At 48.3% G+C, this 13,817-nt stretch overlaps 1 protein-coding gene across 2 annotated transcripts in view; it reads right to left on the reverse strand.

Moving 5' to 3' along the window:
• The window catches only part of Ldlrad3 (low density lipoprotein receptor class A domain containing 3), a 241,803-nt gene that overhangs the window by 176,244 nt on the left and 51,742 nt on the right, over positions 1-13,817 (reverse strand). The window lies entirely within an intron of this gene.

Raw genomic sequence — 13,817 nt, forward strand, 5'->3', positions numbered from 1 at the left:
ATATTTAAATAAAGGCATGACCAGCATTACCAAGAGTTGGCTTTCTCCTCCTCTCTTCTCTTTTTTCATTAAGCCAAGGAATCAAAAGCAGTTGCATGTTTCCACCGCAGAGCATCACTTAACTGAAAATAACCACACCATCTGTGCACGAATGGAAAAGTAAAAGCCAAGCCCTTCCTTGTCAGGCAGAAGACAGCAGCCTGTTGCTAAAGCTTCTTCCAGAGCCCCTGGCCCACAACTCCTATTTGATGTAGGGAACAAAACCAGGACAACTAGAAACTCCGGCCGGGGCTACGCTCTGCTGCAATCATCCAGAACATTAAGCCAGTGACACAGATGTTTCCAGCTGAGAAATGGGAATTTCATCCTGACAGCTGGTGTCCTCTGGCAGTTCTCCTTGCTCTCCATTCAGCCTCCCTCCTTCCCTAGCAGCACCCGTCACGCTGCAGTCTGAATGGACATCTGCAAAAAATCAGTAGGCTCCATGTTCCGATTTCTGCCCAGTGGCCTTTCATTCTCGTGCTTCGCTTCCTGACAGTCTAGATCTGTGGGCACCACTGAACGGAACGAGATGCACAAACTCATCTGGGCAGCACACATGCAACTAACTCAGCATTCAGGCTTGCAGATCTCAGACAGACCTTCCCTCCCTCCCACTGTTCCGAGCTTTCCTCCATGACTCATTTCTTGAGACCCACAGACATACCTGCACGGCCACACACACACACTCACCTCCAGCAGGTTCACCACCTGAAGAGCTCTTCTCCGGTGACTTGTTTATAAGCATACCTAGAACATGTCTGAAGAGCCTTTCCACTCTGGACTGTTTCCATGTGGTGTGAGCATTAAACAGAACCTCGGACATCTGTCCTGTGTATTTTTCCAAAAGCCATTTGGTCCTCATCATGCAAATATCTTCCTGTTCAAGCTTGGAACTGGAAGCATCTGGCTGTCACCAAGAAGGCAGCAGTCACACAGGATGTCTGGGTCTGGCCTGGCTCCAAGCACCTGAGCTTAGCCAGGCCCTCCAGGCCTTGTTAATCTATACTCCCTCTGCCCCATGAGCTCATTCCACTAGTGCTGCCTCCGTTTACCCATCTTATGGAGGAGGATCAGCCTGACCTATTGCTGAGAAAGCTTAACATGACCTCACCCTTCAGCTGACCCTTTATATCCACAGATATAATATAAACACGACACCTGATGCTGAAAGAAAATCGTATGCCAATCACAACTCCATTTCCCTCAGCAAGAGTTAAGGACCCTAGGCTGGTGGTGGAGCCCAGTTAGCGTCTCGTCTGCCTGGCATCTGCCCATCACACAGCCTCACGGCTTGTCTCTCCCAGGAAGTGTTCCAAGATGATGGACGCTTTGTTCCTTCTTATAAAACAAGCAGGGAAGAAAGCCAGTGGCCAGTATTCAGGAAGCAAGGGAAGGCCAGGAGGAGGTGTAGGAACTCCCAGTTTTCCTAAGGACGCAGCTCTGTAAATCAGTCTTCTCTGGACCTCTGCCCTCTTGGGCTGAAGCTACTGCTCATATTTTTACAATGAAAGAAAATCGTATGTTAATCACATGCCGTTCCCCTCGGCAGGAGTTAAGGATGGAGAAGGACACTAGGCTGGTGGTGGAACCCAGTTAGTTCCTGTTTCAGGGAGCTACTGAGCCCTGAGATGAGGTCTCATGTCCACAATCCGGGACCCCTACAGCTCCTCATGATGCAATCCACAAGTTGGACCCTGAGCCACACCAGAGCCTTGGTTTGCCCCTCCTCTGGCTCTGGTAAGTGCCTGAGATGCCAGTTACTATTGGCTTTTCTCTGCAGAAAGCCTACTACCACCAAAGCACTTGGCTGTGGCAGGAGTTTAAGAGCCTTCTTTTTAAAAGGTCTTAGAAGAATCCCCTGCCCATTTTATAGATGAAGGAGTAGACTGAAGACAAGACTCATCCAAGGTCATACAGCTAGAAAGGGTCAGATAGTTAACACTCAGTCCTGCAGCCAGGAATCTGGCTAAAGTTATTAGACAGGTGCCTATCTAAAACAGAGAACAGTAGCTCATAAATCTTTCACTGATGGAATTTTTTAGAATCTGCAAAATCATTGAGTAATTTTCTGTATTCCAGGTCTACCATAGAGAAGAGTGGGTTTCTTTCTAGGGTGGGGGTAATGAACTTCTTGTGTAACAGAAAATCAACGTTTATAATGGTCTGCCTTTTGCATCTTTCTAACGATTTAAGCCTGTGGATCAGGAAGTGTCAGACAGCAGGTAATGGGCATGTGCGACCACTTACCAACCTGCACCTGTGCCATCTGTCCACCCCATCACATTACCTCACGAGAAAGAGGCTGCTACTTACCTAACGGTTCCCTGGCCCCAGAGAACCTCAACTCTTCTGCTGCCCTGTGTCTGAACAACAGTCAAGTGCCAGGCATCCATAGACACCCCGCAAATGGCTGCTGACCACAGTACGGGGACAGAAGAACCTGCTGACTCCTATAGACATTTATTTCTAGCTCTGACATAAATTCATCTGAACTGCCTTGAACTTCAATTTTGCTTTGCCATACATAATACAGTGGATCAATGATGTTGGACCTGCAGAATGAAGCTTTTCCAAATTCCCAGGAAGAGAGGCACAGAGCGGAAGAGCTTGAACCCATTTCCAATTGTTCTCTTTTCCTGCTTACCCAAGTCCTCACCAAGGGTGGGCTGCACAGAGGATACAAGAGAGCCCAGGGCAATGTGCCCACCCCCAAGGGCAGTGTGCCCCGCCCCCAACCTTTTGCTTAGCCAGCTTTCAGCAGCAGCAACAGAAGGAAGGAGGGGATCAATGAAGCTGAGCTGAAGGTCAGGAGAGGGGGCAGTTTTCTGACCACCTTCATCAGGCTTGTGATAAGCGAGGCTTATGATAAAGCTAATCACCCCTTCGCTCAGGTTCAGAAGCAGACGGAGGTCAAGAGGAAGGACTGTGTTTCAGCCCTTAGTTTATCCCCATGCACCCAGAGATCGGGTGCAGCCACCTCTACAGTCTCTGAGATCCATCCTACAACAGACTATCTGCTCACACTACCCCTCCCCCTGCACCCTCCCAAACCGCAGGCAAGGCTGGAACATAACGGTGCCAGCCAGGGAATGAGCCAGGAAAGCAAAATGACCTTCATTCTGGCCCCAAAGCACATCTTGATGAGGAAGGATTTCTCAACTAAGACTCAAAACAAGCACAGGCCAGAAAGGAAAAGGCAGGTGAATACAAGTGCATTAGAATGTGAAGTTCCAGGTCACTGGGTAAATTCTATAAACATGCTTCAGATACCCCATCCACTGGGAGGAGATACGAAGTGTGGCTATGTAGAATTCTCTTGCAAAACTGCCTGAGAGAACACAAAAGATGGGGTGATGGGGGCAGGGCTAGACAAAGTGTCCACAGCAGTGCTCCTACTGGGTGCTGATTAACTGTAATCACAGAGTGACTAATGGAACATGGACGATCCCAGCCACAACCATCAGGCTTGCGGACAATCTAGAGCCTGGCACTCTCGAGTGGCAAGAAGTGGAACACCAGGAACCCAGGCGTGCGGATTCTGAAGAGCGCCCAGTGGCAACTGGCAAGATCCTAGATGGTCCCCCTAGGCTGCAGACAAGTATGACAGGGAACCAACTGGGTGACACAAGAGACACCAAACTCCAGCTAGGGTGATAGCTAATGAGTACAAAACTATCCTGTATCCCCGATGACCTGAGTCCAATCCCTGGAAACTACATTTACATATAAACAAACAAACAAACAAACAGGATAAAAGCCAGATGCAGTGATTGCCACGAACAGAAAAGACTGGAAGCTCACACAGGTAGCAGAGAACACAAGGAACCCTTGATTAAACTGAGGCGGAAGGGCAGCATCTACTCCAAAATAGATGTTCTTCACACATGTGCTTGTTCAAGCTCTGCTCTGCTTTGTCTGTCTGCCTCTCTGTCTGTCTGTCTGTCTGTCTGTCTGTCTCTCTCTCTCTCTCTCTCTCTCTCTCTCTCTCTCTCACACACACACACACACACACACACACACACACACAAAACACTAGATGCTCATCAGAGGGAGAACAGAGAAAAGCACACGCCCTTTCCACAGTGCACAGGCACCCAGGGCTTTCATGGAATGAACTGGGGTGAAGTGAATTTGCATGGATAAATCAGAGAAACTTAACAGGAAGTGAAATAGCAAACTGCAGAACACTGCCCATACTAAGCCAGAAAGGGGCACTTTTAGGGGACAAGGGTGGGAAGGATGACTACCCTGGTCAAGGTCATGGTCACCTCTGGCAGGCAGGGTCGGGGCACAGGTGGACTTCCAGAGCAAGCTGTTTTTCTTAAAACAATCTGAAACAAGGGGAGCGGGTGGTAATCAAATGGCCTGCTAGTTGGTTTTTCTTGGTAACTTTCTGAATAACATTTCCTGAATAAAATTAATTATAAAGAATGAAGGCTACACTAATATTTGAGAAAACCTACACAAGATGAATTGTACCTCTGCTCATGATACTCTACACTTCAAAACCCCCTCAACTGGAAAGGAATGCAAGATGAGAGGGACAAGTGTCACTGGAGGGGACAGCGCAAATGTGAGGACGCCCATCTCGGCTTTGCTCTGTTATGAATTCTTTTCATTTTCTGAAAGGCAGCAACAGTTGCGGGGTAGCCAATCCTGGAGGAAAAGCTAAGTGTATCCCACCAGACAGATTTACCCACCCACACATTAAGCCATGGCATTCCAAAGACAAAACTAACCAAGCCATGTCAGAGGCTTTCAATCTGAGTGGCCTAAGTCAACACAGTCTTTCTTAAACCCCTTTGCCTCCCCATCCCTCAGCTCAGGTGAAAGAGGCCAGGGGGGTGGTAGGGCAACAGAAGCTGCCATCTGCTAAATAGAGCTCCCAGGCTTTTGCCACTACGGAGCACTGAAAAGGTGGCCTGGGAGGAGGGGCAGCAAGGAGAAGTCTGCCTTCATGCCTTGCCCTCCAGCCCCAGCCCCCCTTCCCCACCCCCAGTCCTCCTTCCCCACCCCCAGCTCCCCTTCCCCACCCCCAGTCCTCCTTCCCCACCCCCGCCCTTTCTACTCTAGGAACCACCAGACTCAGGTTTAAAGATATATCGAAGTATAGATAGCTATGTGAGTTCGGACAAGTGAATTACCTTCTCTGAGCCTCAATAATCCACCTCTCTGGCAGAATGCTAGATGGGTAAACAGAACATAAGCAGACAATCAAGAATGCACAACAGCAGGTGTCGAGTTTGTTACCCCTTTCCTGCAGTTCATTCTGACTCTCCCCATGATCATCTAGACACTCAGGAGTTTCCTAAGAAACCAAGAGCCCTCTGGCTTGGGAGACGGCTCCATAGGCAAAGAGCGTTCAGTGAAGACATGAGGACCAAAGTTCAACTTTTAAGAACCCATATAATATGCATATGTAATTTCAGTGTTCCCACAGCAAGATGGGAGGCAGAAACAGGAGAATCTCTGGAAGCTAAAAGGCCAGCTAGCCTTGTTAAGCAGAAGTAAAATATCCCCAGCCATCTTGAGCCAAACTACAACATGACAATTGTTCCAAAGAGTCTGCGATTGCTTCTCTATAGCAAGCCTTAGTTTCCCCGTGTATAAAGCAAGGCACTGGAAGACCATGTCTGAGCCATGTCTACCCTTACTGCAGTCCCTCTTTGTTTTTGTGGATGTGTACCCAACACTGGGCGAATGCACACCATCTCCTTATCCCAGATGTATTATCTAGCATTTAAAAGTAACTTCAGAATCCTTCCTCCTATCTAACACAGAGCAACTGAGAACCAGCCTGCTGAAATGCAGGCTGACACCAACCAAAAACAACAGGTTCCCGGCTGTAGGGGAGACCTAGTCCTGGCCTCCGCTGTCAAGGGATGACAGGTCCTATGTATCCCTGCAGGCAGAGACAATATATCCAGAGGGCCACAGGTCAGACCTGCCTCCCATTCCCTACTGGTCCAAGGGCCTCTCCAGTTCCCCCCTTCCATCAAGTCTCAGTAAATGAACAATTGTTTGGCTTATCACCGCCTATTAGGAGAGGAACTCTGCCAGGGGGAGAAGAAAAAAGCCACCCTGTTACGGCCAAGCGAGGGTAGAATGCCTATTAACCAATGTGTCTTCTTAAATATTCTTAAGTAGCTTAATCCATTAAACCAGTCCATCCTGCTTCTACAGTCTGCTCACGGGCGGGCAGGCACCCTCCCTTCCCACTGAGCTGACAACGGGCCCTCCATCATGAGGAATTAACTGAGCGAATGCTGTTGGGACATTCTGAGAGCGGTAAGGGCTAAGCAGTACTTACTGTGGGAGTCCTCAAGGACTGCAGCTCTCAGAGCAATTTACCTGTACAAGAGATATGTCAGACCGGATGAATCAGGGAGCTGAACCCCTCGGAGGAGCCTGTTTGGGCTTTTCAGACTGGAAGGTGGGTTACAGCCACCCTGAAAACAAAGTTTAAAGTTAAGGCTGCAGGAAAGTCTGTAACCCCACAGAGAGCTTGAAGTAGAGAGCAGCCTGGGTTCCACAGTGAGCCTTATCTTAAAAGAGAGGGGGGAGAGGGGGAGGGGAAGAGGGGGAGGGAGGGCGAAGGAAAGAAGGGTGGAGGGAAGGAGGGAGGGAGGGAAAGAGAAGGAGGGAGGAAGGAGGGAGGGGGAGGGAAGGGGAGGGAAGGAGGGAGGGAGGGAAGTCAAAAGGAAAGAAAACTAAGAGTACAGAGTTCTTTACCACCTAGACACATGAATGCCCACAAGCCCTAAACGCCAATACCATTCCATCCAATCTCAGGGAACTGCTTTGACACCAAGCCTCAGTCTACCCATTTACAAAAGGGAAACAGACCAAAACTTGAACCTAACAAGCTCCTCGAGTAATAAAGGAAACAATTAAACTTGCAGGTTTTCATCCATTTTATGACAACACACAGATAGAGGCCATAAGATTAACCACTGCTCACTTCTTAAAGGTATTATTATTCACTATTAAAGAGTTATATTCTATAACAACTAGGTGTCATGTAGATACATAATATGTCATTTCCCAAGGCACACCGCTATAATGTAGCTACATGATTAGTAATTAGAAGACGGGTGATCTGAACTGCACAAGGCTTCACCCCACACTGAATACAATAGAATCATTCTAGGTGAGATGAGAGAGCGGGAGAAGGGAGCTGTTCATTAAGAAATGATTTTTCAATAAATTCAATAGCATGCCCCACTGTGTAGCTCCTGGTCTCTGGCTACTGCATTGATCTCTGCTAATGGGGACAGTTCAGAATGAAGGTGCTGGCAAGACGTCAAAAGGCTTGGTGAACACTGAGCCCATGATTCACTTCCAAGAAGAATGCCATCCTACAGGTCCCTCTCTCTTTGGTCCCCAGCATTAGCTGGTTTTGGCCCTCAACCATCCTCACAGCAACTGAGCCTAACCGTTATTGTATCGCTCTTGAGGCAGAGTCTCACCACATGGCCCAAGATGGCTTCAAACCTCAATCCTCCTGCCTCTCAGCAGGCATTCAGGAATTACAGATGTGAGTCACATGCCTGCTTGATCTATGTGCAAAGTTCTGCTGCACTGGGTCACCGGGATGAGCCCTTCCTTCTAGGGTTACACCACTAGCCTCCAGTATACCTCCTGTTCCAAAGACTCCCTCATATGCCTTTGGAAATAGCTTCCTCCACCCACCCCTCAACAGTTTCGGGGTTCTACTTCCTTTGGCACAATCTACAGATGGCTTCCCTGAATAAGCCACCATGCCCTCTCTTGGGTTTGACCTTCAAAGCTAAACCCCAATTTGGTACCTCAACCTCTGGCTAAGTCGTTCTGACAACTCCATCCTGTACCCAAGCTTCACGGTTCCATCCCTTAGCACCAAACATATTTCCTTCCCAGCATCTGTTTACCATATCTAAAAAGAACCCTAGTTTTCTCTAAGGTTGCTCCTTCCACCCAACCTCAAGGGGTCAGCTGGTGGCGTCTCTACGTCCCTTCTCTCTGCCCTTGCCTCCCACAGCCCTAGAATAAACCCTCCCTCATTACCTGCAATCTCCCAGCATTTTCCTGCCTATTCTGGTTTGAACCCTGGAACAAGCCTCACCACTTCACCCCAGGTTTGCAACAGTCCCGTAGTCCCATCCCCTGAAGGGTAAGGTTGGGAGACTCCGGGGTCAGTGCAGGATCTCCTTGTGTGTTGCAGGTGGCCCACCTCTCCAAAGACTCCTTCCCTCATCTCCCAGGCCAGTTTGCACACCCGCCCAGTCCTCCCAAGTTAAGCGAGCCTCTGCCACTTCGCATACCATAATGTTCTGTTGTTCAGCTGCCCACTCAGTACCACAAGCAGCCTCAATACAACAGAAAGGCCTGTGTCCTAATGTAACCCTGGGCCCAGACTGAAAACATAAAGGAGTTGAGGATGGGGGAGAGGGACAGATGAGTGTGAGGGTGGGTGGGTGGAAATACCGCCAGTTGCTTCCATGCACTATATTATAAAAAGCATGCCACCAAACATCTTGTGGAGTATTCCCACAACTTAGGCCGATTTCCACATTTGTACGTAGTTTAACATTTATGGAACTCAAAAAAATCCTTCATGCTTAGATATTATAATAACTTGATCCGAACTTGCTTACTAAGAAAAAAATCATATTATTATTCTATCTCCTGAGAAGTTCATGGATCCTGAGATTTTCTACAAAACAGGCTCCACCTTGGGATTAGCTCAAGTGCAAGCTAATAATTCTTCAAGGCTCAAAGTCAAAGATCAGAGGCAGCCCAACATTAGCAGGTGAGAGCTTGCCTCCAGAGCTCCTGGCACAAAGACAGAGAGAATGATGTGGGCTGTCAGTATTACCTGACACCGATATCCGAGAGCAAATTCAACCTTCTGGGAACGCCCATCTCCACAAAGCCAGCTCACAAGTAAGGTCAGCTCCTCGTGCTTGGGAGACAAGCCAGGCCCACACATGTCCAAGCAATGACACAACTCTGAGAGACAGCCCTGTGCTTCCATGAGCCTTGGATTGTGACAACCCCTCAGCTAAGTCTACAGGCCCATCCATAGAGAGGCCAATCCCCTGTTGCCATGGGAAAGCCCCAACCATAGCACCCTATCCTTGGTCTCTATTTGTTTCTCTCTGTATCTAGGGAGTAGTGACAGCTGCAGCCCAGTGTCATTTGGGGTTGGGACTATTATCCAGAGCAAAACAGCAAGCCTTTGCACTACTGAAGGTGATGAGGGTGGCCTGGCAGAAATGAAGGTGTGGAATCGAGAGCTGGCCTTTGTCATCGAATGCTATAGACTGGGTTCCCAGCATCCCTTGCATCCACTTAACAAGGAAGGAGCTCAGGCTGTTTTCTCAGTAGGGAAGGTGGCAGCTGTTCACAAGCTCTGGACGTGACAAGTACTGGCTCCATGGGAACTTGCCAAGAGAGTTAAGGGAGCAGGATGACATGACGGAAGCCAACAGAATCAGGAAGCACACTGATGCAGAGCCACGTGCAGCCTGAGTACTTCTCCCCACCTCCTTCCTCCAGTCAGCGTGCCACGGTGCTAACCACATGAAGGACCACGGTTTTTAAGGGACTGGGTCTTACTGCCCCCTCTCAGTAATCAGCTCCAGCAGGCTCCCGCCCCAGCCTGGCACAGCTCACTTCCCACCTCACATCACGATCCACTCCGTGCTTGCAGCTGATAATGCATTTACAGAGCTGGGGCTCTGCAGCCAAAAGGAAAAATTTCACCTAATTAAATAAAAACAAAGCAGAAAACCAAAGCCTTCAACTAGTGCCAGAAATAAGGGCAACTTGATCTTTTATAGAACTTTCAAGGCAGGAATGCCAACGATTTTTTTTCTAAAGGCATCTTTAAAAACAGTCCTCCGTGTCTCTAACTAGTCCCTTAAAGCATCAATAATCAAACTGCAAACGAACCAGAAGAAAATGCGAAAGGGGAATGAGTGACGAAAGCACTGATGGGAGACGACTTACAGCAAATGAGAAGGCAGAGGCCTGGGGAGGTTGCTCAGTGGCAGTGTGCTGGCCAGGTAAGCGTGAGGACCCAGTCTGGGTCCCCAGAACCTAGGTAAGCTCCACAGGGACACAAGGCCTTTCTGCAACTCCCATCTCAGAAAGCAGAGACAAGGGAGTCTGCAGAGCAAGCTGGCTTGCAAGACTCGCCATAACGGGCTGGAGAGATGGCTCAGCGGTTAAGAGCACTGACTGCTCTTCCAGAGGTCCTGAGTTCAGTTCCCAGCACCCACATGGTGACTCACAACCATCTGTAATGGGATCCAATGCCCTCTTCTGGTGTGTCTGAAGACAGCTACAGTGTACTCACACACATGAAATAAATAAACCTTTAAAAAAAAAAAGACTCACCATAACAGAGAGTTCTGTGTTTCACCGAGAGACTCAACTTTAATATACAGCAGAGGAGCAGTGAAGATAATTCCTGACATTAACCTTGGGCCTCTACTTGTATGTGTACATGTGCACACACATGCACACAAGCACCCACACACATGGGCAAGGTGGAGCCAGGAGGACAAAGAACCACACTCTCACATAACAGTTAAACAGAGCCAAGTAAAAGTGTCACTCTTTAAACAAAGTAATGATCTGTATAACCCAAGGATCAACATGGGTGTGAGGAACCTGGTTTCGGTATACGCTTGCTGGGAATAGGACTGATTGACTGGTCAAGCTTCCTGGGCCACAAGACAAATGAACAGGATCCAACAGCATCCACGAAGTTTGTCTCCCTCCCCTTCCAACACCTAGACATCTCTCCCTGGGGACACATTTGTGTAGACAGAAACACGTAGAAGATGGTGTTTGCTTCTTTTTTCTCACAGCGTTATTTGTGAAAATCAAAACTTGTTTCTTTACCAAGATAAGGGTGATGAATAGTCAATCACAACCAGTACTAACACGGGACAGCCTTTAGAAAGAACCTGGAAATCTGAACACACCGATGTGGGACAATGGCTATAACAGGGTCAGAGAGGAGAAAGCAATTTGCAAGACAGTATGTTTAGCATAGGCCCAGTTTGGTAGTGTCTAAAAATGTGTTTTAACTCAGATGTAGCTTGACTGACACTTAGAACATCAAGATCTAGAACAATGACTGTGGAGACGTCCCTGAGGGCCTTGGGATGTGCGAAGATCCTCCTCAGGCATCCAGCTTTCAAAAGTGATTCCTTAGCTCATCGACATAGGAAAGATGTCTGGAGGACAAATAAGAGTGATCAAGATGGTCAAGAAGAGGCAGAACATCGTGGTTCATAGCAAAGCTAGGCAAGGGTATTGAGACACAAAGTCAAAGGGAAAAGGTCACCCAATTTATCAAATTACAAATATTAAATATTAAAACAACAACAACAAAAAACCCTAAACAATTCTTAAAATTTGAGAAACTCAGGAAGTTGGGAGAAGCGATTTGCCATCGCTCCAGAATTCACAATCCCGATACTGACTTACCCTACCAAGGGAAAAGTAGGGAACTGTTTGAGGGAAGCTATGGGTGGATCTTCCTTAGTCAGGCATGAAAGGGAGAGCTCATGAATCCCCGTTGGCCTTAGGTGCCCCAACCCCTTGCCAGCTCCACCCCTAACAAGAGCCCCACCCCTTGGTGCCTGAGGTAAGACTCGGCCAGCAGAGGTGAGGCAGTGAGAAGGGAGCACAGGAACTGTGAGTCTGATTAAAGCTTATAAATTTAATCTGTCCTGTGTGGGGAATGCAGAATGTCTCTCCAAGCCTTCCTGGCACTCTGTGTAAGCCCACAATTATAGCCTGCTCTGGACTCCTGTTTCCAGGGTACTGGGTCTTCCAGGTGGCCTCAGGCCATGATTCCTGCTGGAAGACAGAAGAGCTCATTCAAGGGCGCCTGAAGCAAGGGTGCCAGAGACTGGAGCCCAAGGCTGCTGAGGTGTGTGCTTGCCAAGACGGGTTGTCCTCGAAACCCAAGTGGGTGGACGGTCATCCCACAATTGGCCTTCTGGAGATGGGGGTGGAGATGAGAGCCTTCTAACGTGGAGTGAAAAGAGATATTCTTGCCTACTCAGCAGCAGACAAAAATGATCTGTGGTGTTGGAAGTTGGAACAGTCATAGGGTGCAAGCATGGTATGGGGCTCCTTGGGGTGTTAGGGTGTTGGGTGCTCTATTTCTTGATCTGAGCCCTGGCCACCGGGTGTGTTTACTTTTTGAAAATGTACAGAGCTCTGCAACTGTGCACAGCCAATGTAGGCCACGTTTCTAAAACAATATTTACTTGAGAAGAAATAAATAAATAAAGGAACACATTGACCAGCACAGCTGACTCTCAGAGAAGGTCTCCTTCACTCCCAGTTGACAGCCTCCTTCCTTACATCTACAGCCTGAGCCACTAACAGTCCACAGTCCAAGTCACACCATGTCACATGCCACAGCTCATGATGTGTGGAGCTGGTGGGAATGGGCAGCTCTTAGAGAGGAATGGCACGTCCAGGATTTATTTTTAATCGATTTGCTCATTTTTTCCTAACACTCAAAGCAGTCTGACTCTGAACACCAAAACAGCATCAGCCACACCCTGATAAACCCCAAGCATGCCGACGTCTCAAGCCTGGCTCAAGGCCCCAATTCCACTAAAGCAAACTGAACCAAACTGCAGAGGACATTCAGAAAGGTCAAGGGTGGGTGTGTCCATTTCATTCCAAACGAATCCAAGTCACAGGTGGGGATGCCACTCTTAGAGGTGAGCTCCATCTCCAGTTACAGTCGAGCTCAGTGCTCAAGCCCTTTTAGGGTGATGCTTGGTTATTCTAAATCTTACAGAGACTACATTGAACTTTCCATGGGGTAAATTTGGAAGTTCTCCTGTTACATAAAGATTTTTGTTGTTGTTGTCTTTGGCAAACATGCATACGCCAAAAGAAAAAAGAAAAAGCGAGGTTTATAGAGAACTACACAGAAAAGCACCCTGGGATGGTTTACAGTCAATGAACCCACAGATTGGGCAAACGATCCCTGATTCTGCCTGAGGCCCAGTCAGAAGTCTAATAAGGCTCTGCTCATTCTCTCTTGTCACAAAATCTCCTACAAAAAGGCAATGTCAAGCTGCCACTGCTGCCCAGAGGCTCAACGAAAGAAACTTCAACTGCAGGCAGCTGAGCCCAGCTAGGCAGCCAGGCTTCCAGATCAATGGCACCTGTGTCAAAGGAGGGACGAGATGAAGAAGGCTACCCATGCAAAAGAGCCGTGTGGCACCCTAAAGATACCACTCGCTTCCCCACCCTCTGCTGCTCTGGACACACAGAGGCCATCACTGATTTGCCGTGATGATGTCACAGCGTCCCGTTAAAGACAGAATGGGTGTGTAACACTACTCCTCATTAATCAGCAGAGAAGCCCCTGTCCTTACCCTAAGGGATGGATTCCAGAAGCCCTAGAAAGGAGTTGTAACCACAGACAGTAACAAACCCTAACACAAGCCCTGCAGTACCACAGCAGCATGTCCAGTAACCCCGACGTGCTGTGGCACACGTCTTTAATCCAGCCTGTGGGAAGCAGAAGTGGACAGAGCTCTAAGAGATCAAAGCCAGGCTAGTCTAACATAGAAAGTTCCAGGCCAGCAATGGCCACATAATGAAGCCCTGTGTGAAACAAACAGAAAACCCAGAAGGCTGGCTGCTGCGATATGAGCAGGCAGATAGGACTCTCGGCATGGATCCTGCTGGAAATTAGACATGATAGTCTACATTGGATTTCAAACTGGGCACAGCTCGGGAGG

This window comes from Rattus norvegicus, chromosome 3 (genome assembly GCF_036323735.1).
Source record: "Rattus norvegicus strain BN/NHsdMcwi chromosome 3, GRCr8, whole genome shotgun sequence".
In the NCBI taxonomy this organism is placed as follows: domain Eukaryota; kingdom Metazoa; phylum Chordata; class Mammalia; order Rodentia; family Muridae; genus Rattus; species Rattus norvegicus.